Raw genomic sequence first — 25,164 nt, forward strand, 5'->3', positions numbered from 1 at the left:
CTCCACCAAGGAGGCACAGGAGACGGCAATAGTCTCTTCTGCCTGCCCCATGACCTTGGGATGTTGAAAACACGTAAGGAAATAGGAAGAGAGAGAGTGGCCCAAAGCGCTCCCTGCCTGCATCAAGCATTTTACCCAGAGTTATTCCTGAATACAGGTATCCTGAGCAGAATACCTAATAGGGAAAAGATGATTAAAGATCAAGTTCCTACGAGGAATTGTGCATATTTGGGTTAATGCAAGTGGGAAAGGGGGAGAGAGAAAGGAGAAGAGGCAAAAGGCCCCAGCCAAGGCAAACTACTGCAGATGTTTTGTTTTTCTGTGTCAGGTAGCACTGATTTTTTTTTTTTACTTATAAAATATAATAGGAATAATAAATAGCAATATATGAATAGCAACATAAATGTACAGATTACAAAATAACTTTTAGAGTCATAGTTATATTATATTATTTATTTATATATTTTTTGAGATGGAGTCTGGCTCTATCTCCCAGGCTGGAGTGCAGTGACATGATCTTGGCTCATTGCAACCTCCGCCTCCTGGGTTCAAGATATTCTCCTGCTTCAGCCTCCCGAGTAGCTGGGATTACAGACGTGCGCCATCACGCCCGGCTAGTTTTCGTATTTTTAGTAGAGGCAGGGTTTCACCATGTTGCCCAGGCTGGTCTTGAACTCCTGACCTCAGGTGATCCACCCACCTCAGCCTGCCAAAGTGCTGGGATTACAGGCGTGCACCACCGCGCCTGGCCTAGTGTCATAATTTTGTATAAAACAATAAATAATAATACTTTATTAATATATGACCAATGATTGTTAAGATTTTTCTGGCTTGTTTTTCTGCAAACTCATTTATACTTTTAGCAATTTATTTTCCATTAATATCATTGAAGGCAATGTGAGTTTCTCTTGGCAAATGCAAGACTGGAAGTTGATAATTGATTCTTTTTAATTTTGAGAAGGGTCTGATGATGCAACTGGTACTGAGCTATTAAGAGTTTCTACAGACTATGGCAACAGACAAATTCATCAGATAAATTTCTGGTAAATTACTTTGAAATACATAAATTTTAGTATATCTAGAGCTGGTGATTCTCATGAAACAATTTTTCTAAAAAGATTTCACTCTTCATATAAATCAGTTTCATATAGTCTGAATTTAATTTTAAAGTAATTTTATACAATGGCATTTAAAATTTTCATCTAATACTTTCTGTAACTTGTGAAAGTCCTGCAAGAAACCGAAAGTGGTTTCATGGTTTTATATAATACAGAACACCTGCTTATGCATTCTGTCACCATATCTTCAATTACAAAGGAAATGAGTTATAAAATTGTCCTCGTTATATTAAAAATTGGTTCACCTAACACTTTGTATGAAAATTATGTTCCTTTCCATTGAATGCAATAATCTTTAAATTTAATTTCTCTTCCAAGGCTGTGGATATTTTCTTTGCACTGTTGCAGCAGTTTTCAAAACCAGAGTCTAATCTCATTAAATAACTCCTGGCCGGGTGCAGTGGCTCACACCTGTAATCCCAACACTTTGGGAGGGAGAGGTCAAGAGATTGAGACCAGCCTGGCTAACACGATGAAACCCCGTCTCTACTAAAAGTACAAAAATTATCTGAGTGTGGTGGCACGTGCCTGTAGTCCCAGCTACTCGGGAGGCTGAGGCAGAAGAATTGCTTGAACCCAGGAGGCAGAGGTTGCAGCGAGCCCTTGAACCCAGGAGGCAGAGGTTGCGGTGAGCCGAGATTGTGCCACTGCACTCCAGCCTGGAGATAGAGTGAGACTCGTCTCAACAACAACAACAAAAGAACTCCTTGTGATGCTTTATTGCAATATATATGGTTTTATTAATTTACAGACAAAGTTTACTGTCTGAGCTCTGGCATCAACTGGCTTGGCATTCAGGCCACATTAACATTTGTGCTGATGGTGCAGGGATGGTGCTAGGGTTTGAATATTTGTGTCCCCTTCGAAATGTATGTTAAAATTTAACCCCCAATGCAATGGTATTTAGAGGTGGGGCCTTTAGGAGGTGATTAAGGCATGAGGGCAGATCTCCTGTGAGTGGAATTATCAACATTATAAAAGAGGTTCCAGCGAGCTGTTCGGCCCTTTTGCTCTTCCTCTCTTTCTCCCCATGAGGACACAGTGTTCCTCCCTTTTGTCCTTTTAACCCCCCTGCAATATGTGAGAACAAAGCAAGAAGGCCCTCACTAGACACCAAATGCTAGCCTCTTAATCTTGAACATCCCAGTCTCTGGAACTGTAAGAAATAAATTTCTGTTCTTCATAATTTACCCAGTTTCACCTATTTTGCTGGAACAGCACTACTGAACTAAGACAGAAGGGTTCTGGGGACAGGTAGGCAATGTGGCTGCCACCAGTGGTCCTGCCACCACTCTCGCGCAGAGTCCCCCCTCTCTCTCAGGGCCGTGGCTGTGTGGGCCACCACTGCTGCTCTGCTACTGCTGGACTGTCATCATTTTCCATCTCGGCCTGGGTCCTGCTGCGGGCTGCCAGGCCAACCACTTGGCATGCATGTGCCCCTGCCCACTGTGGCGGGGGACTCAGCCTATCTCATTGCCATCGGGCATCTCCTCTGCTCCCACACACTGTCCTATCTGACTTCATTTACAAAACACAAGAGTCAGATAAAAATGATAAGATAAGCAAATTCACAGCAGCAACGGCAGAGTGTTAAAACAAGCACAGGGCCCCTTGTGAGGGTGGGCCTAAGTGATGGCACAGGCTACATTCCCATGAAGCCACCCCTGCTTGTGGGACAGGGTCAGCCATGTGATGGGGGCCCCATGCTGGACTTAACACGTCTGGGCATGCATAACTGAGTAGTAGGGTAAATCCTCTACATCAATTTTCTGTTTTTCCTATACAAAAAAGCACAAAGAAGTGTGTGCTTCACAAGGGACTGGGTTGGGAGAATAAGAAGTGCCCATTCCTGGACCCCGGCCCAGTCCTGAGGATGGGCATCTGACTGAACCCTTTGCAGAGTGAGGTTGCAAGCAGAAGCTGAAGGAGCCGTTTCTCTCAAGGGCCCTGTGAATGTGGAGAAGCCTACAGGGATGCTTGGGGGCTCAGGTGACTGCATGGCACAGTCTCCTACAGCTCTGAAGAGCAGTAAGCCAGGCACTGGACCACTAAGAACTCCAGAAAGACCCAGTTGGCCTGGTCCCTCAGGGCAGCAGCTCTGGGAGGCACCACCACAGCTTTTCACTGTGGAGATCAGCAGCAGCAGGTACGGCAGCATCCTGATCTCACAGGCCTTCCTGCCTTGCACGGAGGAGCCAGGTAGGAGAGGAGCAAGACCTGTAGAAGCCCGAGTGATAGAAGACTACTCGTGAGCTGGTGTGAGTCATGCTCAACAAAGGGGGAAGAACAGGTAAAATGGGGTTAGAATCATTTCTGGGACTCTGTTTGTAACCAAGGGTCCTAGGGAAGACTGGTTACAGATGTGATCTTGGTGTTGAGCACTTAAAGGCCCAAGTTGGACAGGCTCTATGAAGGTCGGCTGTGTGAGTGAGTAAGTAGCGGGGAGATACCTTTTAACCTCGTGGGAAGAGGAGAAGAGACATTCTGACCGTAAAAGCTGCCCAGCGAAGGCATGGGCTGCTTTGAACCAGTTCCAACGCAGATTCTGGGACTCTGGGTTATGAATCGTGGGGAGAAGATGCAGGAAGAGGGTGGGAGTAAGGAGAGGGAATGTTTTTCAAAGTGCTGCTGGAGGGACTACTTGCATTGGCAACATTTTGACAGGAGGGTGTTGAAACGCAGACTCCTGGTCTCCACAGAAATTCTAATTCGGTGGATCTGAATATGGCCTGGGAATTTGCATCATTGACACACACCCCTGACATTTCTAATGTGCACTAAAGTTTGAGAACCACTCTGTGGTCTTTGCAGCTGTAAGACTTGATGCCTCTATATCTCAGCACTTTTCTTTGACACATGCCCCTAGCATTTCTATGTACATTAAAGTTTGAGAACCAGTATACTAAGATCTTTGCAGCTATAAGACTTGATGCCTCTGCGTCTCAGCACTGTTCTCCCTGCCCTTACAATAACGATGGCAGACAGAATCCCCGAGTCTATAACCCACTGAGGTCCCCCAGGCCTCCATATGAGATACTACAAAAATGAGCAGGAGACAGAGTGAGTCTCCTACTAATATTTTTTAGCATAAATTAAATTTTATTTTCACGAAACCCGTCAGCAGTTTTTCAGAATCTGACTTTGCGATCCAAACAACCCAAGCACTAAAAGGCACGGGCACTGAAAAAGACTATCTCCTTGACAGTCTGAGCCTTCTTCTCAACTGGGCTCAACCTTCTGTGTGCTTCTTTCCTGAGTCCCTCCTACCGCTGATGCACCTGTTGGAATAGTCTTGCATACAGTCTTCTTTGCAGGACTGTATTCAAGTCTGAACAAGCATCAGAATAATTTTTTTCTTTAACAGGTATGGTGTCACGACTCAGACAGGATCAGAGTCATCATTGGATCCCCAGGCCTCTCACCCAGGACCCCAGATGCCCACCTTTGAAGCTTTCATCTTCACTCCTGACTGACTGACTGGGGCTCCACTGGTGAGCCTGACTCCCGATCCAATCCAGGGCTCCAGATGACAGTCTGTTGAAGAATGGGCAGCACAGATTATGATCCTTGAGATTCTGAGTATACTCTCGAAGCTGGGTTAGTGTTCTAGGCTTCTCTGCTTGTAAGAACTGGGCTATAATCCCAGGCAAACAAAAGGCTGGGTTGGAATTTCAGGTTTTTCTGTAAGAAAGAGGCTGAGTTAGATTCCCAGGCTTTTCTGTTTTAAGACGTAGAGCTGGGATTAGAGTGCCAGGCTCCATTGCTTGTGAGGTATCATGAGTTATGAACATGGGAGCTTCTCAGTTGGCTGAACCTCACCCCAACCTCCTTCCGAAACCCCTACTGACTATGTGCTCCCCCGTTTAGGCATTAACTCTGTCTGCTTCCCTTCTCATTGATATGATTTTACTAAGGACAGTTTGGGACTTCCCTAAAGTGGCATCTCTAAGACCTCTCTCTTCCTTTTGCTTTCATTCCTCCTTCCATTTTTGATATGTCCTCCTTTAAACTCCCACCTCCTCCATATTTTTGTTCAGCCCTTCCAGACTTTTCCCTTCCCACTCCAGGCTCTCAACTACCTACACTCACTGGAGCCCCATTGGAGACTCTATGGGACTCAAGCGCCTCCAAAAGCAACTACATTATCTTTAAAATGTCCTCCATAATATTGGTAAAAAATATTTTTGCTCTCACATTGGTCAGGTAGCAACTTGTTCCATTCACCAAAAACACAATTTGGATAAAAAAATTAAAGTTCTGTAAAGACGAGAGCCAATCTTTCATATAAACCAGTGAGTTCTGTATTACTGTGTTTACCTGACTCATGGCTACAATTTTGGAATGGAAGCTATAAGGTCTCCATTTGCATCTATCTGTATTTTATATATGAACACATGTATGTTATGTATATGTGATATTTTCCTACCTCCTGATGGCATTACCCAATTAATTTATAAAACCCTATAAAGAAACTCTATTCTGATAGGCTTAGGGACAAATTGCTTATATCAATTAAATATTTATAAAGCTCTCAGAAATATAGGAACTAACCCCCAATTTTTTTTAAGTTCATGTGACTTTGGGAAGTATTTGTTAGATAAAACTGGTTTAAAATTGTTGATTCAATAAAACAGCTGTCTTCTGAGTTATCACATGTATTAAATTCATGTGAGTAGAATAAAAATTTTATAAATGAACTTTTGGACAATAGTTATATTTTATAATAACTGCCTAAAAATGGTTTCCGAAATCTTTTTGGTAACTTGCAACCTTAAAATTATGCTAAGTAATTGATATTCATTAAATATCTAGAGTATTTCTAAGCCAGATAAACCACTGAAAATTTATTGCTAAGAATAGGTTTAATTTTATATATTTTTGGTTTCTTATTTTTATATGGTATAGAGAGGCTAAATATATTTAGGTCTGTTAATAAATATTCTTTTGCCATATTAAAACAATTGTACTATAAGGAAGTACATACCTATAAAAATTGTGAGATGGTATATTCATAAAATTTGCTGATCTGCTATAGAATGTTGGTACATGATGGACAACTCACAATTGTCTATAACCTAGTTTTTTCTGTTACCAAAAAAAGAGGTTACTTATGGGTAAAAATTTTAACCAACATGTGTAAATAAAACTACTAGAACTAATAAAGGTAAAGGGAAATGACTTGCAAGCACAATTTGCAAAATAGGAAGAAAATGTTTATGGGAAAAATAAAAATAACTGTCTTAAAGTGAAATGACTGGCTGTTCCAGAATGAGAAAGAGGAAAACATAGAACAAAATGAAATAGATATAAAAAATTGTAAAGGGAATATTGGGTCAGAGCAATTAGGCAAGACAAACAAACAAAGCGCATCCAAATTGGAAAGAAAGAAGTCAAATTAGCCTTGTTCGCAGGTGACATAACCTTAGACCTAGAAAAACTGAAAGACTCCACTAAAACACCGATAAAGCTAATAAACAAATTCATAAAGTTTCAGGACACAAAATCAACATAAAAACTGAATACAGTGGCTCACATCTGTACTTCCAGCACTTTGAGAGGCCAAGGTGGGTGGATTGCTTGAGCCTAGGAGTTTGATACCAGCCTGGGCAATATAGCAAAACCAAGTCTCTACAAAAATATTTAAAAATTAACCATGTGTGGTGGCATGCACCTATAGTCCTGCCTACTTAAGAGGCTGAGTTTGGGAGAGTTGCTTGAGCCCAGGAGATCGAGACTGCAGTGAGCCATGACTGTGCCACTACACTCTAGCCTGGGTGACAGAACGAGACCGTGTCTCAAAAACAACCAAACAAAAATGCGAATACCAAAATCAGTAGCATTTATATACCCAATAACGAACAATTTGAAAAAGAACTCAAGAAAGCCATCCCATTTACAGTAGTTACAAAAAATATAAAATATCTGGGAATCCATTTAACCAAATAAGTGAAAAATCTATATAAGGAAAACTGTAAAACTCTGATGAAAGAAATGGAAGAAGACACCAAAAAAGAAAGATATTTTATATTCATGGATCAGAAAAATTAATATAGTTAGAATGACAATACTCAAAGTAATTTACAGATTCAATGCAATCCCTATCAAAATACCAATGTTATATACCTACTATGTACCCACAAAAATATTTTAAATTTTTTTTAAAAAAATAAAATAAAACAACATGCTTCACAGAAATAGAAAAAACAATCCTAAAATTTATATGAAACTACAAAATACCTCAAATAGCCAAAGCAGTTCTGAGCAAAAAGAACAAAGCTGGTGGTGTCACAGAACCTGACATCAAAATTTACTACAAAGCCACAGTAACCAAAACAGCATGGTACTGGCATAAAAACAGACACGCAGACCCATGGAACAGAACAGAGAACCCTGATATAAATCCACACATTTAAAATCAAGTCATCTTTGACAAAGGCACCAAGAACATACAATAGGGAAACGACAGTCTTTTCAACAAATGATACGGGGAAAACTGGATAATTATATGCAGAAACATGACCGTAAACTCCTATCTCTCACCACATGAGCAAATCAAAATGAATTAAAGACTTAAATCTAAGACCTGAAACTATGAAACTGCTAGAAGAAAACACAGGGGAAATGCTCCAGGACATTGGTCAGGGCAGAGATTTCCTGTGTAAGACCTCAAAAGCAAAGGGAACTAAAACAAAAATAGGCAACTGCGATTCTATCAAGCTAATAAGCTTCTGCACAACAAAGGAAAACAGTCAACAAAGTGAAAGGAAGATACAAAATGGGAGAAAATATTTGCAAACTATCCATCTGCAAGGGATTAGTAACCAGAATATATAAGGAGCTCAAACAACTCAATAGCGAAAAACAAAATATCTGATTAAAGAATGGGCAAAAGATCTGAACAAACATTTTTTTTTTTTTTTTTTTGGGTGAGACAGAGTTGTGCTCTGTTGCCCAAGCTAGAGTGCAGTGGTGTGATCTTTGCTTTGCAGTGAACAGACATTTTTCAAAAGAAGATATACAAGTAGCCAACAGCTATATGAAAATAAATGCTCAATTCAACATCACTAATCATCAGAGAAACGCTAATAAAAATAACAATGAGATATCATCTCACTCCACTCAAAATGGCTTGTATCAAAAAGACAGGCAATTAACAGATGCCAGTGAGGATATTATGAGGAGATGCTCATAATTCCATGGAAAATGGTAACCCTCATACGTTGTTAGTAGGAATACAAATTCCTAGTATAACCACAATGGAGAACAGTATAAAGGCTCCTAAATAAAACTAAAAATAGAATTACTATATGATCCAGCCATCCCACTATTGAGTATATGACCAAAAACAAGGGAATCATTATGTCCAAGAGATATATGTGTACTCTCATGTTTATGGCAGCACTATTCACAATAGCCAGAATATGTAATCAGTCACAGTGTCCATCAGTGGATGAATGGACAAAGAAAATGTGGTATATATACACAGTGAAATATTATTCAACCATAAAAAAGAATAAGATCCTGTCATTTGCAACACAGATGGAACTATAAGCCATTATGTTAGGTGAAATAAGCCAAGCACAGAAAGATAAATATTTCATGTTCTCATTCATATGTAGGAGCTGAAAACATGTATTTCATGAAGATAGGGAGTAGACCAGTGGTTATCAGAGGCTGGGAAGGGGAGGGGAAAGGAGGAGGTGAAAGGCAAAAAAAATATATATATATATATTTAAAAACATATATAAATGTACTTATTACCACTGAACTATACATTTAAGATGGTAAATATAGCAAGTTATGTATGTATATTTTACCTCAGTAAAAGTAAATTTTAGAAAGAGATATTGGAAAAGAAATCTTATCTTGTGCAATCAAAACTGGGTAAGAGCAAACAGATTTATGAAGTTTTTAAAAAATGGGCTTCAGTAAAAGAGCTAAGCCTTTTTTTTAAAAAAAAAATAATTGTCTTTCTATGTATATTTACTTTTGAATTCTTTTACTATTGCTTTGGTTAAATTGGTAACTAAGTATTGTTTCACAGTGGCCTAGAGTTCTGTTTAGTTAACTATTCAAACCTCTTGATATTTTTGACAATTTGGCCTTCCCAAAATAAAATCCTAAATGGAATCTTGATCTCAAACTGAACTTGAGATTTCTCAGGGGGCCCCTGCAAAATCTCAAAGAATTTGTTCTTTCACTTTCTAAAAACAGAAAAGTTAAAAAATAATTAGGTTTATTTGGTATATTGAATTGCATGAAAAGCATTGTTACATAAAGAGATGCTTAACCTTCCCTGTGTTATATTTGTGTCGGTCAATGTTATCAATATAAATAGTTCAGAAATTGTATGAAGTTCATAGAAATCTGTCATTGTCCTTGCTGTTCATAATATGTACTGGAAAACTGTTATCAATCATAATTCCATCATTTCAATATTTAAAATGTTGCATGCCACAGAGACAACTGAATTTCCTTGTCATTTGCATATTTTTTATTATGAACTCTCATCAGATCTTTAGCCATGGTCATTTTAAGCCTTTTGTCATTCACAGATATTTTTGTTTTACTCTGATTCTTCTCTGAAAGCATTTGCAACCAGCTACAGGCCAGCATGCTTCATTTTCAGCAATAAGGAATTGTCTCAGAGACAATGGAAAGGACTATGTCAAGTACTCTGGGCTACAGGATTCTGATAGCATTGCTCACATAACTTTAAGACCATAGCACTGGACTAAGTAAGAACTTCCAGAACTCTAGTGGAGAAGCTTATGGGTTCATAAAACTGCTAACCTAAGTGCTGTGGACTGATGTTTGTATCATATCCAAAGTTCATACGTTGAAGTCCTCATCCCCAGCACGGCTGTATTTGGAGATGGGGCCTCTAAGAAAGTAATTCAGGTTAAATGAGTCATAGGATGGGGCCCTGATCAAGTAAGATTAGTGTTCTTATAAAAAAGAAACACTAGAGAGTTCATGCTCGTCGCTCTCTCTCTCTCCACATTTACACAAAGAAGAGGTCATGTGAGCACACAGTGAGAAGGTGGCCATCTGCAGCCCAAGGGGAGAACCCTCATCAGATGCCAATCATGTTGGCACCGTGATCTTGGATTTTCAGTCTCCAAACTGTGAGAAGTTTCCCTTGCTTATACTGCCCAGTCTGTGGCATGTTGTCACGGCAGCCTGAGCAGACCAATACAACTAAGATCAAGCAGAACAATTAATTACATGAAACAGAACAAACTGAAGAAGAATAGTTATGGCTTTTGTTTGAAATACTGTTGCTGGATTTAAGGAAGCCCTTTCTCTTTCCTCTGAAGCTGTCTGTAACTCATTAACAGAGTATGCTTTTGTAAACAGAACGAAATATTTACCTTTTATTCCTGCCTAGACTTTCCAGAATTTGGAAAGTCATATTGAGTATTCTTATTTTCATGGTAATATAATTATTTGCAGAGATGCAGTCAGAGTCTGCTCTCCTTGAACAGTTCAGAGGCTCCTCAGAAAACTCAAAAGAGAGCTACTATATGATCCAGCAATCCTACTGCTGGGTATATACCCAAAAGAAAGGAAATCAGTCTATCAAAGAGATATCTGCACCCCCGTGTTTGTTGCAGCACTATTCACAATAGCCAAAATTTAGAAGCAACCTAAGTATCCATTAACAGATGATTGGATAAAGGAACTGTGGTACATATACACAATGGAGTATTATTTATCCATTAAAAAGAATGAGACCCTGTCATTTGCAACAACATAGATGGAACTAGAGCTCATTATCATAAGTGAAATATGCCAGGCACGGAAAGACAAATGTCACATGTTCTTACTTATTTGTGGAATCTGAAAATCAAAACAGGCTGGGCACAGTGGCTCACGCCTGTAATCCCAGCACTTTGGGAGGCTGATGCGGGTAGATCAGTTGAGGTCAGGAGTTCAAGACCAGCCTGACCAACATGGTGAAATCCCGTCTCTACTAAAACACAAAAATTAGCCAGGCATGGTGGTGCGCATCTGTAATCTCAGCTACTTAGGAGGCTGAGGCAGGAGAATCACTTCTACCCAGGAGGCAGAGGTAGCGGTTAGCCAAGATCATACCACTAAACTCCAACCTGAGCAACAGAGTGAGACTCCGTCTCAAAAAATAAATAAATAAATAAATAAATAAATAAATAAATAATAAAAACAATTGAACACATGAAGATAGTACAAGGATGGTTATCAGAGGCTGGGAAGGGTGGCACAAGAATGATGGGGGCAGGTGGGGATGGTTAATGGGTGAAAAAAAAGAATGAATGAATGAATACCTAGTATTTGATAGCACAACAGGGTGACTATAGGCAATAATAATTTGATTGTACACTTAAAAATAACTAAAACAGCATAACTGGATTGTCTGCGACACAAAGGATAAATGCTTGAGAGGATGGATACTCCATTTTATATGATGTGATCATTATGCATTTCATGCCTGTATCAAAACATCTCATGTACCCCCATAAATATAGATATATATACACACAGTATGGACCCATGAAATAAAAATAAAAAGAATATGTTCTCTTTATAAGATGTAATTGGACACATTGGTTATATAACAAAGGCTTTGACTATAATGTTATATTTGAAAATGATACATAGATTCAGATATGACCAGACAGTTTTAAGAAATCAAGGCTGACTATATGGAGCCTACAAAAACCCTCTTAGGAAAACCTGACTTGGGCCGCGCACAGTGGTTCATGCCTATAATCCCAGCACTTTGGGAGGCCAAGGCAGGCAGATAGCCTGAGGTCAGAAGTTTGAGACCACCCTGACCAACATGATGAAACCCTGTCTCTACCAAAAATACAAAATTAATTGGGCGTGGTGGTGCATGGCTGTAATTCCCAGCTACTTGGGAGGCTGAGGCAGGAGAATTGCCTGAACCCGGGAGGTGGAGGTTGCAGTGAGCCGAGATTGTGCCATTGCACTCCAGCCTGGGCAACAAGAGCAAAACTCCATCTAGAAAGAAGAAAGAAAGAGAGAAAGAGAGAAAGAGAGGAAAGAGAGAGTGAGAAAGAAAGAAAGGAGGGAGGAAGGGAGGGAGGGAGGGAGGAAGGGAGGGAGGAGGGAGGGAGACTTGTCTTGGTACCTGGCTTACAGTGTTTGCAGCCATAGAGGTGAACAAGGAAGGCCACTTCCCAGCAGACCCAGGAAATTTTGGGGACCTCAAGAAGAGGAATTAACCCAAATCTATAGGTATTGCCAGTAAAATCTGGTAGGGAGTTCCTGGCTTGGCTGTCTGGTCTTGAGAAGCATTTTAAAAGTCTTATCTGAGATTCGTCATAGAGATGTCCAACAAAGAAAACTTCAAAAGGTCTACGTGATCAGTTACCATTCTTATTGCACTTATCTAAATAATCAGGCCAAATCTAATAAGATTTGACTTATTTCTCAAGCAAGAATAATCTTAGTTTGGTTATCTTTAATCAGAAATGGGACTGATCATAGAGAACGTTTTGCGTTTCAGTGAAAAAATAGCACAACCTTGTGGGTTATCAGATTCTGGTCCTGTTTATTGCCTTGAAGGTTTTGTTATCCACCTGTAACTGGATTCTGCTGTCAGGTATGTTTTACACTCTTTCATCCACATCTTTCACCATCTACACAGAGAAATAACCATGACTGTGACCCTCACGTCTATGCCATCACCAAAGACATTCACACTGCAAACAAGGAAACCCGTCAGCTTGCCAGTGCCGTCCTCGCTCCACCATCTAAAGATGTCTCGAGTCCAACATGTAGCAATCTTGGCTGCCCTCTGGACTCAGAAACTGGGTTTATTGTCTGCTCCAACCACTCATCTTTGTACTGCTTTTTATTTTCATAGAAATTTCCTCTTTAGATATTCTATCCTATCAAATCTCTACACATGCTTCAGATAGTCCTTAATGAATAAAGGCAACAGAACAAGGAACAGACTTACATTGTTCAGAGGAAAGAAAGATGTCCTTTCCTTGCACAAGAGGAAGGATGGACAAAAACTCTCAAAACTCCCTCCTTATTCAGACCTCAGTGAAGTGCCTCTGAGCCCTCTTCTCAACTAGGCCTCAACCTTGGGCCTCAGTTTCTGCAAGAATCATGGTAAAGTGGTTTAGCGACCATCTGGACTCTTTTTTCTGGACCCAACAAGTCAGACTGGAGGGACACCCTTTGCCACTGGCCTCTGGAGATGCCAGGGCAGCAGGTCATTGGAATGAGAGGTAGCCCAGCTCATTAAAACCTGAGTTTCCCTTGAGATTCCATCCCCTGCAGGAGGACCCAGAATAGGGCGGATAAAATCAGATTAACGCAGATCACAGGGCTGTGCCTGCTTTGTGGAATTAAATACTTTCTCCAGATCTGTCGCTCTCATTTGTGGGCTGAGGAGGAATAGCAGTGGGGAGCCCTGGGACTCCTCTTTTCCCAGACTTTGTACTAACGGTTGTATGACCTACAGGCAGGCCCTTTAGGCACAGAGGTTTGGGACATATGATCTCTTAGATTCCTCCAAATCGTTCTTCCTGGGGCTTTGTCTCCCCACTCCTGCCCTCCTCACCAGCCTCATCAAAAGTTTGTACCATTTGTTGTTGCTCAGACTCATTCCCAGTGGCTCTCTCCCCTGCTGCTCCAGCTGGGCTCTTGCATGGTGTGAAACCTTTGTTAAGGTGCAAAGTTTCTGTAGTCAACCAGTTGGCAGGAGGGAGGCAGTTATTACATTTGTTTCCTCCTTCTCCTGCACTTTGCTCAAAAAGCCTCTTCTAATTTTTTTTTTCTTCCCAGTTTTTCAGATTTTACTTAAAATTTGTTTGATTGTGGCCAGGCACGGTGGCTCACGCCTGTAATCCCAGCACTTTGGGAGGCCGAGGCGGGTGGATCACTTGAGGTCAGGAATTTGAGACTAGCCTGGCCAACATGGTGAAACCCCGTCTCTACTAAAAATCCAAAAATTAGTTGGGGCACGGTGGTGGGGGCCTGTAGTCCCAGCTACTTGGGAGGCTGAGGCAGGAGAATCTCTTGAACTTGGGAGGCGGAGGTTGCAGTGGGCCAAGATTGCGCCATTGCACTCCAGCCTGGGTGACAGAGTGAGAGTCCATCTCAAAAAAAAAAAAAAAAAAAAAAAATTGTTGGATTGCTTTTCCCTGGAATGGCTCTGATTGCTTCCCTCTTTGGTGTGTGAGCAGGCACCTTTTCCGCAACATCTCCAAGGTGCCTGGCTCCTTCCCCTCTCTCTCCCCACTCCTTCCTCCCTGCCAGGCTCGACTCACATTCATAACCTCCCTTCCCTCTGTGGCTACCTTGTGAAGCAGGTATGAAGAGCCATATGTCAGCTATGGACATACTGAAGGAGACTCGGAGTGGCACATGCCCAGGGTTCTGTTGCCTATGGTGGGATGTGGGTTATGGTGGGGTCTGTTTCTAAAGCCTGTGCCCTGAAGCCTTGAGGCACCCCCTGTGGAGGAAGCACTAGAAGGCTGGTTCCCTGAAGGCTGGAACCTTTGTCTGATTAATTCAGTGCCCAGTCCCCAGCACCTAGGGAGATGCCTGGCATGTGCTACACACTCAGTAAATATTTGCTGAATGAGTGAGTGATAAGCGAAGGTCAAGGCCAGGGGTTCTCAGTCCAGGATGCACATTAGAATTCGTTGGGGAGCTCTAAAAAACTGTGAATGCCTAGGCCTTTTGCCTGGAGATTCTGATTTAATTGATCTGGGTTGAGACCCAGGAATCAATCGTTTTTTAAAGTTTGCCAGGTGATTCCAATGCACACCCCAGAGCAGTATTTTTCAACCATAGGCATGAACCAATGAGACAAATTGTTACCACCCACCCAGGACCCTCACCTCCCCAGGTCCTTTCCTTCTTACCTACAGCCTTAAGCAGTTCTCTCCCAAGAGTGTCCTGAGGCTGCATGGCAGTGGGGCCCTGGGCCTGGTCCCCCAAACCATTTGTTCTTCCTAAGTCTCTGGGCCTGTGATGGGAGGAGCTGTCCTCCCCTTTCTTCCTATTCTTCACTCCTGTTATCCACAGAAGAGATTTTGAATTGGAAGCTTTCTAAGCCATAGCATAATTTTAACTGGGAAATATGCAGGAACTGGATTACAGCCTTGGTTACTAGTGAAGAAGGCAAATTGGAAGCTTCCTAGACTGTAGCATACTTTTAACTAGGAAATACATAGGAACTGGATTTATAGCCTTGGTTACTAATGAAGAAGGCAAATTCTGAAAGGCATTAAAGTCATTCAATCCCAAGCTATGAAGCAACTGATTAAGAACTGGCTATGTTCTAGGTACTGTATATGCCTAAAAATGTCCAGAGCTTGCCTTGAGGTTTTGTGAGATATTTTAGAAGTTTGTCTGAGGACATTCCAGGGAAATAGTCTGACCTTGATGTCAGAAGACAAATCACACCAGGACTTACAATGAGGCATTGCCCTTCTGTTTAGAGAAGACCAAAGGGTGATTTTTAATTCAAAGATTTTCCCATGCCACAAAAGACAGCACTTTATTACCCACCATGCTGAACCGATTCCTAATTGTCCCCACGTCTGCATCTTGTGTCTGCAATTTTAAAGCCTTTGAGGGTAAGGTTGTTAAAGTCTATCCATGCATAGCTTTTGGTTCAGAGAAACTGAAGATTTACCTTAAAAATAAGTTGGCAAGTTTCTGTAGGTGGCAAGGAGATTTCTAGAAGAAAGGAATCGAGACTCTACTTCCTTTCTTTTGGGAGGTTCAATGTTTCAGAACTCATATAATGGGTTTCAGTTTTAAAAAGCTGATTGACTACAGTTGTTCATTTCTCTGCCCTACCAAAACCTTGCCAAGATGATCGTAAAGAATAAAAATGGGCACAAGGACAAGGAGAACAGGAGGGCAACAGCAGACAAGACATTTAGATGAGTTTTTGGAGGACAAATAGCAAATGAAGAAGTGGTTGCTGACTCAGTGGACAGGAGCAAAGTATAACTTAAGGGTCTGTCATAAAAATATTGGCATGAAGAGGAACCCAGAGAAATCCTGAGAGGCTTGGGATTTGGAGGCTCTGCTGAGAAAAGGGATGAGGCGTTGGTCTGAAAACAAGAGTCACCGGTTGAAGGTCTGCATAGAGTGTGTTGGGATCCTAGGTCCCCTCTTCATCCCACAAAGCCAGGAAGCTGATATTTGAGTTTGTCCCTGTGAAAATGATGGCTCAGGGTTTGAAAACCCTAAAGAAAAGCCAATCAGCTGACAGCTCTATACACACACTGCAGATCTCCCTACAAGACTTTTAGTGCCTCTCTCTTAAAATGAATAGATAGCCAAGGATACAACATACAAAGAAAGCTTCCAACATAGGAGAGACAAAATATCCAGAAAAGAAAAAGGAATATGGGGGAAACAGACAATATAGGGAACATTAGAAATGATATTGTGGCCGGCATGGTGGCTCATGCCTGTAATCTCAGCACTTTGGGAGGCCGAGGTGGGCGGATAACAAGGTCAGGAGTTCAAGACCAGCCTGGCCAATATGGTGAAACGCTGTCTCTACTAAAAATACAAAAAAAATTAGCCGGGTGTGGTGGCATGCGCCTGTAGTCCCAGCTACTAGGGAGGCTGAGGCAGGAGAATCACTTGAACCCGGAAGGCAGAGGTTGAGGTTGCAGTGAGTTGAGATCATGCCACTGTAGTCCAGCCTGGGCAACAGAGTGAGACTCTGTCTCAAGAAAGAAAAAAAGGAAAAAAAAGAAATTATATTGCATCATAAAACAAGAACATGATGCTATGACAAAGAACTTTAAACCAGAAACAGTCTCTGGGGAAAAAATACATCAAAGTGATGTGGTTAAGCCTACAGAAAATTCAGTAGATTGGAATAAGTTAGGGATGATGGAGCATTTGGGGGGAAAATAACACTGCAGAAAAGCATGCAAATGTGAAACATAAATTATAAGCCCTGGAAAAACTAAGGGCCATATAAGAATTAAAGCATAATATAGCCCACCTCTTGATTCAACCATAAAATATATTTGTATAGCCAGAATGAAATATGGATGTCAATTTAACCAAACATTGTGAAATAATTATGTTTGGAAGATGCAAGAGACAAAATGAGAAGGAGCATTAGCATATGAAAACTAAGTCCTCATCTACCATGGTGGGAGGTTAGTAGAAAATGGCTAAAAATGATAGGTTAAACATTAGAAAAAAAAAATAGAAGCAAATACTAGAAGAGCTGGCTAAAAGTTTTGTGGATAGTTGCCCTAGGCAACAGAACTGGAGAATGGGGTGGTGGAAGGCGTGAGTAAAGGCCTTGGGGTTTTCAATATGGGCCCTGTAGCGCCATTTGACTTTCAGGTTATGAACATCTGCTACTTGGACTAAAAATTAATTATTGACAAAAAGTACATTGCTAAGGATTGAGACAGGTTGCTTGAAATCAATGAGTAACAATAAAAGATTCCATAGGCTTCCTATGGCACACAGTAAGAACTCAAAAAGTGTCAACAACTATTATTGTCATATAACAATCAGTGGAGAAGCCAACAGACTTTGCAAGATCATTGCCCGTCCATGACTGGCCTTTGTCTATAACTGGCAGGGATTTCTCGAGTGTCAGCTGCAATATTTAGATCTGGTTGGAGAGCTGGGCGCTGAGGCTGAAAGTCAAGAGAAACCCCGAACTTGGGGAAAATAACTTTGTGGCGAAGAACCTTAGCCAAGTGATCAAGGTTAGTGACCCCAGTGATATCATGTGGCTATCTTCTGAAAGTTTAAAATTATTCCAAATTAAAAAGTAAAAAAAGGTAATAGGGAAAGAAAAGGTAAAAGCTTTAAACAGACAATTGACAGAAATACAAAGTGGCCAATAAATATATAAAAATATGCCCAGCACCCCCAATAATCAGAGAAATGCAGCACTTAAAAATTATGAGGTATCACTTTAGCCCCACCAGAATGGCAAAAAGTTGAAGAGAATGAAAACAGCTATTAGTTATGGGGATATTGGGGTGAGGTTCCCCCAAATAACGTCTTTCTTTATAAGTAGAAATGTGATAGTGCCCCTTTTAGAGATCAACTTTGCTCTTCCTTTTAGAATGAAAAAATCGACATACTCTTCCCTTCATGAGTCCCTCTCCTTGGGATCTATCTGATAGGAGCAAGAGTCCATGGGCGTTTAATGGCCATAGATTCAATATTACTCATGGCACCCTGGTTCCAAGTAGCCACCCAAACCCCCAATTAAAATCCAAACAAAAGGAAAACAAACAAAGAAACGAAAACCAGAAAACCACTGGAGACTAAGCTAATTAAAGGGTTAGATCTGTTTCAGAAGAGTTGAAGAAATTTCTAGAATATATTTCTTCTTATTTCTTCCCTGCTTCCCTGGTTTCTAGACAAGGTGGCTCTACACCAGGTGGTTTTCAGGGGTTACCTGAAATGGGAAGGAGAGTTGGTGCAGATAAAGAGGCACGCAGAAGGGAAGCAGGAAAGTAAGATAGCAAAAGATTGCATGTTTAAAAATATCTCCCAAAATAAAAACAATCTCATTTATGTTAAATATGTGTATGTATAAAACTTATGTATATACGAAATATTGTCAACAAGTGGCTGATGGGATCATCTCGGGGTGGTGGGATTTTAAATGGTTTTAAATTTTAATTAATTAATTATTTCATAAAATTCAGCTCCTGTAGGAAGGTGAACTTTTAAGTTATTTCCTACACTTTTATACTGTGTAAATTATTCCAAAGAGCAAGTGTTAATTATATAAACTGAAACAGCAATAAAGCTGTTTACAGTGAGAGGAAAAAAGAACTTATCAAGGATCACTTATCCATGCACCCACCTGGTGATTTCTTTAAAACAAAATTGTAACCAGCCATGTCCTGGAGCAGACACGGTCCTTTATTTTACTATGTGATAAAGGAGGTAGTGTTTCTTTTGTAAATTCAAGCTCTTGCTCTGAGGAGGGTTCCTTGACATTCTGAGAATTGTTAAATACGCATACATGCCTCGTTGCTAAACCTGAAATCATTTAACAGATTTGGTTATTGTCTGCTCCGTTAATTGTGCTATTCTCCCATTGCAGACCAGTAAGCCAGGGCTGAGGGGATCTAAAGCTCCTCCCAGCATTACACAACTGAGACCTCTCCCAGACACATCCCCTGGGAGCTAGTAGATAGACTGGAATAAAAATTCTCAGCCTTCTCAGTCTCCCAAGCCAATCTTTTCATCTTGCTATGGCGTAAGCTTCCATGCAAAGCCACCCTCTCCCTCCACTGTTCTCTGGAGCAGAGCAGGTCTACAGGGTCAGTTTGCCAGGTTAGGCTCCTCCGTGAATGCCCCTTGATTAGAGAACCACTATTATTCTCCTCCTCATAGTCCATGGAAAATAAATACAGGAAAGTCAGCAAACTCTCAAGATTGATGATGCTGGCTGTTTTCAGGTCCCAGTCATCCCTGCAGCCTGGCCGTGCCTTCTGTAAGCCTGTTGCATCATAAGCTCTCTGCCAGCAAAACTCCTGCAATAGAAAACCATCTGGAGAAGAGCCAGGCAAGGGCCTTGCCATCGGTGTTCTGGGCGCTGGGAGTGATCATGCAGAGACCAGAGCAGCGGCAAAACAGGGACCATTTTCTCCAACCTGCCTATAGCTGCTGCCCTCGGGGCTTGCTCTGATACCCTATTTTTAAAAGCAGGCTCTTAGAATAATAAAACCAGAGAATCCTTGAATACAGAACTATTGACTCTTAGAATCATAAGCTATTAAGAGAAGAACCATGAAATTCTAGAATCTTGGCATTGGAAGTTACCTCCCAGGTCAATGGGTCCTGTCTCCCCACCTAAGCAACATGTATTTCTTCTGAGGAAACTGGGTGCAACGACGACGTGGCCACAACACCTTGTAGATATGGGACGATGTCCAAGGTGGCCACAGTAAGAATCCTTTTATATGTGGTCTCTACCTTGAAACAGTGCATGAGGCAAGAAAATGTCCATGCTTGTCATGACAAAAACTACGACTCCCTGGAAGTCTCTCGTACTCTTGAACTCTCTTAAAACTTTACTCTCCCTTGAAGAAGGTTTCAGGAGAAGGAGGAGGCCCCAGAAACTCTTGACAATGCCCTCAGCACTGCTTCCAAGGAGCTCCAGTCTTACAGACAGACCATCCCTGAGAGAAACAAGAGAAAATGGGAAATTCTGACTTCTCTCTACTTCAGAACTATGGACTATTTTAGTTGGCATTTTTGCCCCCTTCCAACTTTTTTTTGGCTTTGCTATCTAAAACAAATAAATAAAAACAGCTGATGCTGTGAACTGTAAAGAATCTGAGCTAATTTGGTCCTCCCCTTTCTCCCATCCATTGCAGACTTCGGCCATGGCGCGTGAGCATTAGAAAACAACTTGTCGCCCACTCAACTCTCTTTCTCATTCTTAAAGGAAAATATTTATATTATGCCACAGAAAGGGTTTCCATGGCAGTGATGACTGTAACACTGTTGCCTTAGCAACCACTTGAGTCCATCTTGAATGATCTGAATCCCCTTCACAGACAAATAAGGAAAATCTGTCAAAAGTGCCATTCCACTGGTGGGAAGTCCTGGAAGACAGTTTTCTCGTGCCCTCATTCTCCCTCCAGGTCCGTCCCCCAGCCCCCCAGTACATATCCCCTAACACTCACTAGGGAACTTTCCATATTTGCTGCTCTTTAAAGAGCTTGCCCTTGCCCTTCTCCTAGTGATTAGACCCTAATCCACCATGGAGACGCTGCCCGGAGCTCTCCAAAGGGTTAAGGACTGGCGGGCAGAGCCATGCCAAAGACAACAGGAGACAGAATAAATACACAGATCATCCTTTTTATAGAGCCTTGCTCTTGCCCCTGGAGACTGGGTGCACTTTTTTCTCTGTCAGTCCCGAGCAACTCTGAGGGGAGAGTTTTATGGGAAAGACCAGTCTTCCTTGAGGTGCAGCTCTCAGTCACAACAGGTGGGCAGGTTGCCTCTTGAGCCTCAGTTTCCTCATCTGTAGGATAAAGGGGTGGAGTGGAGGGTCCTTCTGGCTCTTACACTCTAGGAATTTGGGGGAATCAAGAATGTATCATCTGGCCGAGCATGGTGGCTCACGCCTGTAATCCCAGCACTTTGGGAGGCCGAGGTGGGTGGATCACTTGAGGTCAGGAATTCCAGACTAGCATGGCCAATGTGGTGAAACCCCATCTCTACTAAAAATACAAAAATTAGCAAGGCGTGGTGGTAGGCACCTGTAATCCCAGCTATGTGGGCGGCTAAGGCAGGAGGATCGCTTGAACCCAGGAGGCAGAGGTTGAGAGGTTGCAGTGAGCTAAGATTGAGCCACCACACTCCAGCCTGTGCGACGGAGCGAGACTCTGTCTCAAAAAGAAAAGAAAAGAATGTATCATCTTCTTTCTCCCAAAGTCATCAGATTTCTTGAAGCATGCCTACAGAGAACTCAGATAGGACATCAGGACAAGTGACATCCTGGAGTGACAGGGAGCACACCAGCATTCACAGGGAGGTGCGTCTTCCCCCATCACACACATGGGCACAGGGGAAAAGTGCCATCCACATCAGCGGCAGCAGCACTAACAGGACCATAGGCACACACTGCAGACCAGGCCACTCCAACTCAACGTCTTCCACTGGAGAAGGTGCAGTGAGCCGAGATCACCCCGCAGGCTGACTCCGTTCAAAAAAAAAAAAAAAAAAAAAAAAAAAAAAAAAAAAAAAAAAAAAAAAAAAAAAATCAATAAATGAGCCCTCTCAGGAAAGCAGCGACTTTTCTCCCGGAGGAAATGTTTTCAGTGCAATTCATATCCATCTCTGGAGTTTTCTTTGCCTCTTTCCTTATTGAAAAACAGCTTGAAAAGCTAGAAATGCTGACCTGTTTTCTTTCATTCGTCTCCCTGCTTCTTACTGAAAGGGAGAAAGCTGTTTCGAGAGAGAAGAGAGCAGTTTAAATCATTTTTATAATTTTACTAGCCAGCAAGAAAATCACTTTACTGGTTTTGTATGGGGACTAGGAGAAACGGAACAAAACATGGGTGGAGGGGCGGGGAGAAAAGAAAAAGGAGAAGCTGATGCCGCTTTAGGAGGAAGCTGAAATACCTCTTCACCAAACCCCTTCTTGGAAAGTGTAATATCTACAAAAGCCACTTCAGACATTTTTAGACTTCTGACCTAACTGAGGCAGGATGGCGTGCAGCAGTTAAGAGAGTGGGCTTTGGAGTCATACCAAAGTGGGAATGCACTTTGCTCCCACATCCCCTCTTGCCTGCTGGTCACAGTTGATTAGAGCAGGCAGGAGTATATCCCTGACCTTAAGACAAACTAATCACGGCCTGACCTGATCTAACCCAAAAGGATTGGCTAGGTCAGCTGGTTTTCTTTCCTTAGGAGCCTGAATAGGAAGTCAAGAAAGAATTCAGCCTGGCGCGGTGGCTCACGCCTGTAATCCCAGCACTTTGGGAGGCTGAGGTGGGTGGATCACTTGAGCTCAGAGGTTCAAGACCAGCCTGGGCAACATGGTGAAACCCTGTCTCTACAAAAAATACAAAAAAATTGGCTAAGCGTGGTGGTGCGTGCCCAAGTCCCAGCTACTTGGGAGGCTGAGGTGAGAGTATTCCTTGAGCATGTGAGGTCGAAGCTGCAGTGAGCCAAGATCGTGCCACTGCACTCCAGCCTGGCTGACAATGTGAAACCCTGTCTAAACAAAACAAAACAAAAATAAAGAGAGGGAATTCCCCAGTCAGTGGAGGACAAGTCAGGTCAATAGTGAAAGAACTGAAAAGGCACAACACTGGTAGTCACAGAATAAGACTCATCTCATCCAGACCATATCGTGTTCTGCATTTTTGTGAATCTGTTACCAATCTTTAGACTTCGGGATATTTTGCATAAAAACCCAGCTCTTTGGCTTCTCTTAAAAAGCCAGAAGCTCTGTAACACAGGGTCAGCATGCCCTGGCTGCAGTCAGCTGGAGCTAGGGCCTGCAGCTGCTCGCTTTTCCTGGGCCATATGTTCTCCCATCCACCAGCCTCCACCCTGCCTTGTTACGCTCACACTTAGCTTACCTGCCTGCCACATGTAGGCACTGGTGCATGCCTGTGTAGGTATTGGTATGTGCAACACCTAAATTAGAGGGAAGGTCCCTAGCAACTGCTTCCTGGAAACTGAAATTGCCTTGAATACAGAGCTGGAATTACTGAGGCAAACTTTAATACAGTTTCTGGTCCCAGATTTCCCAGAGGCTCCCCTTAATCTTATATGTGGAGCCTTACCATAAGTCCTCTCTACCAAGCTAGCTTGAATGGGTCTTTATCCCTTGCAATAGAACAAGCCCCACGTATACAGGGGTAATTATTAAATTACCTCCCCTTCTCTTCCCAGCTCTCTCAGAGGCTGCACTTTGTACAATGGGCTGCTGTCTGAGAAGAATTCTAGGGGAGACTGGTTGACGATTGGGAGATGCAGTCCTAAGGATTAGCTGGGCACCAGGAACCAAGGTCAGGCTCACTTTGCCAAGGGAGATACAGGAATGAGAGCTGACTCACGGGCCAACAGCTTGTGAAAAATACCAACGTAACTCCATAGGTACCTACCCGGGATTCTCTGGAGCCAGGTGTAGGCAAGGCATAGATTGGTCCTCTGGACATAGGAAGCCAAGGGTGGTGTCCAGTAGGACTTTGGGGAAGCTTACCCACGTGAGCAATCAGAACCAACCTCAGCCCTAGCCTTTGGAGGCCTCCAGCTGGACTATAGGAGGAGCCCAAGGCAGCAGGAGTTCTCCAAAGAAATTGAGGGGCTCTGGACAGAGGTTATTCATTAACCAGTGTGAAAGTATATAATATGTGAGGCACTGGTATGGTCCCACCTGTGACTGTGGGGCTTTAACTCAAAGAATAATCATTCTTTAAGTAGTCATGATGGATATTGGGTCTCATGGTTACCAGGTTGCTGTGAGTGCAGCATTGGTGCCTTAATGGGTTAATGCTGGCACAGCCCTGGGAATCTTCCTTTGTTATGTGCACAGGGATCTCTGGAAGCCTGGCCTTGGCAAGGATTTGGGTTCAGAGATGTGTGTGAGCTCCAGGATATTGCAGTTTCTTTTCACTGACTCTCAGGTACTCTGGACGGACACGAGCCACACATCTCAGCCACACAAAGACAGTGAGGTCTTTAGCTTGTCGACTAGATTCATACTGGGGGTACTGTGTGGATCAACACATAAGCAAGATGGAGGAATAGGATTTTCCAGTGCCCATCTATCCACAGAAACATCAATTTGAACAACTCTCCACGCACAGAAATGCCCTCAAAGAGCTAAGGAAACCAAGTGAGAGATTATAGCAAGTGGGTTGTAGCACAGAAGTAAGAGGTGTTTAAGAGGGTAGGAAGGAGAGTTTGACATCACCCAAATCCCCCCTCCTCCAAGTCCAGGCAGCAGAGGGCAGAGAGACACCCTCTATGTCGGGGAGGGAGAGGGAAGTGAACACCTGACTTTGCCTTGGAGCCTAACACTGGGCCTTCTCAGTAAAACTCAGTACCAGGCAGGACTCCACAGCCCAGCCTCCAGGCCAATACCCACGGACTAAGCCTCCAAACCAGCCCTGGTGCCAGGAGGGATCCTGCAGCCCCAGGCTCCAGGCCTGCATGGTAGAAGGTCTCTAGGCCTGTCCCACTGCCAGGCTGACCCCAGTGGCCCCAGACTTTGGGACTACCTACCACCAGGGCAACCACCACAGACTCAATATCCAGGCCCTGGACTCTGGACCATCCCCAGCACTAGGCTGCCTCTCACAGTCTCAGGCTTCAGGCCTGCCCCAGCACCAGGTTGACCCTAGAGTCCTAGTCATCAGGCCATCACCTATAGACCCAGCCTCGAGACTAGCCTTTGTGTTCATAAGTTCTTATCACTTAGCTCTCACAAGTGAGAAAATTTAGTATTTGGTTTTCTGTTCCTATGTTACTTTGCTAAGGATAATAGCCTCCAGCTCCATCCATGTTCCTGCAAAAGATAGGAACTCAT

At 42.5% G+C, this 25,164-nt stretch overlaps 1 long non-coding RNA gene across 1 annotated transcript in view; it reads right to left on the minus strand.

Moving 5' to 3' along the window:
• LOC126948465 (uncharacterized) overlaps positions 1 to 20,525 on the minus strand; it is a 36,307-nt gene extending 15,782 nt beyond the window's left edge. The window contains exons 1-3 of the long non-coding RNA XR_007723463.1: positions 19,962 to 20,525; positions 18,967 to 19,145; positions 4,561 to 4,799 (exon numbers count right to left, since the gene is read on the minus strand). This is a non-coding gene — a long non-coding RNA (uncharacterized LOC126948465). The remainder of the gene's footprint in view (positions 1 to 4,560; positions 4,800 to 18,966; positions 19,146 to 19,961) is intronic.
• Between the last annotated feature and the right edge of the window lie 4,639 nt (positions 20,526 to 25,164).

Source organism: Macaca thibetana, chromosome 2, assembly GCF_024542745.1.
Source record: "Macaca thibetana thibetana isolate TM-01 chromosome 2, ASM2454274v1, whole genome shotgun sequence".
NCBI classification, from domain to species: domain Eukaryota; kingdom Metazoa; phylum Chordata; class Mammalia; order Primates; family Cercopithecidae; genus Macaca; species Macaca thibetana.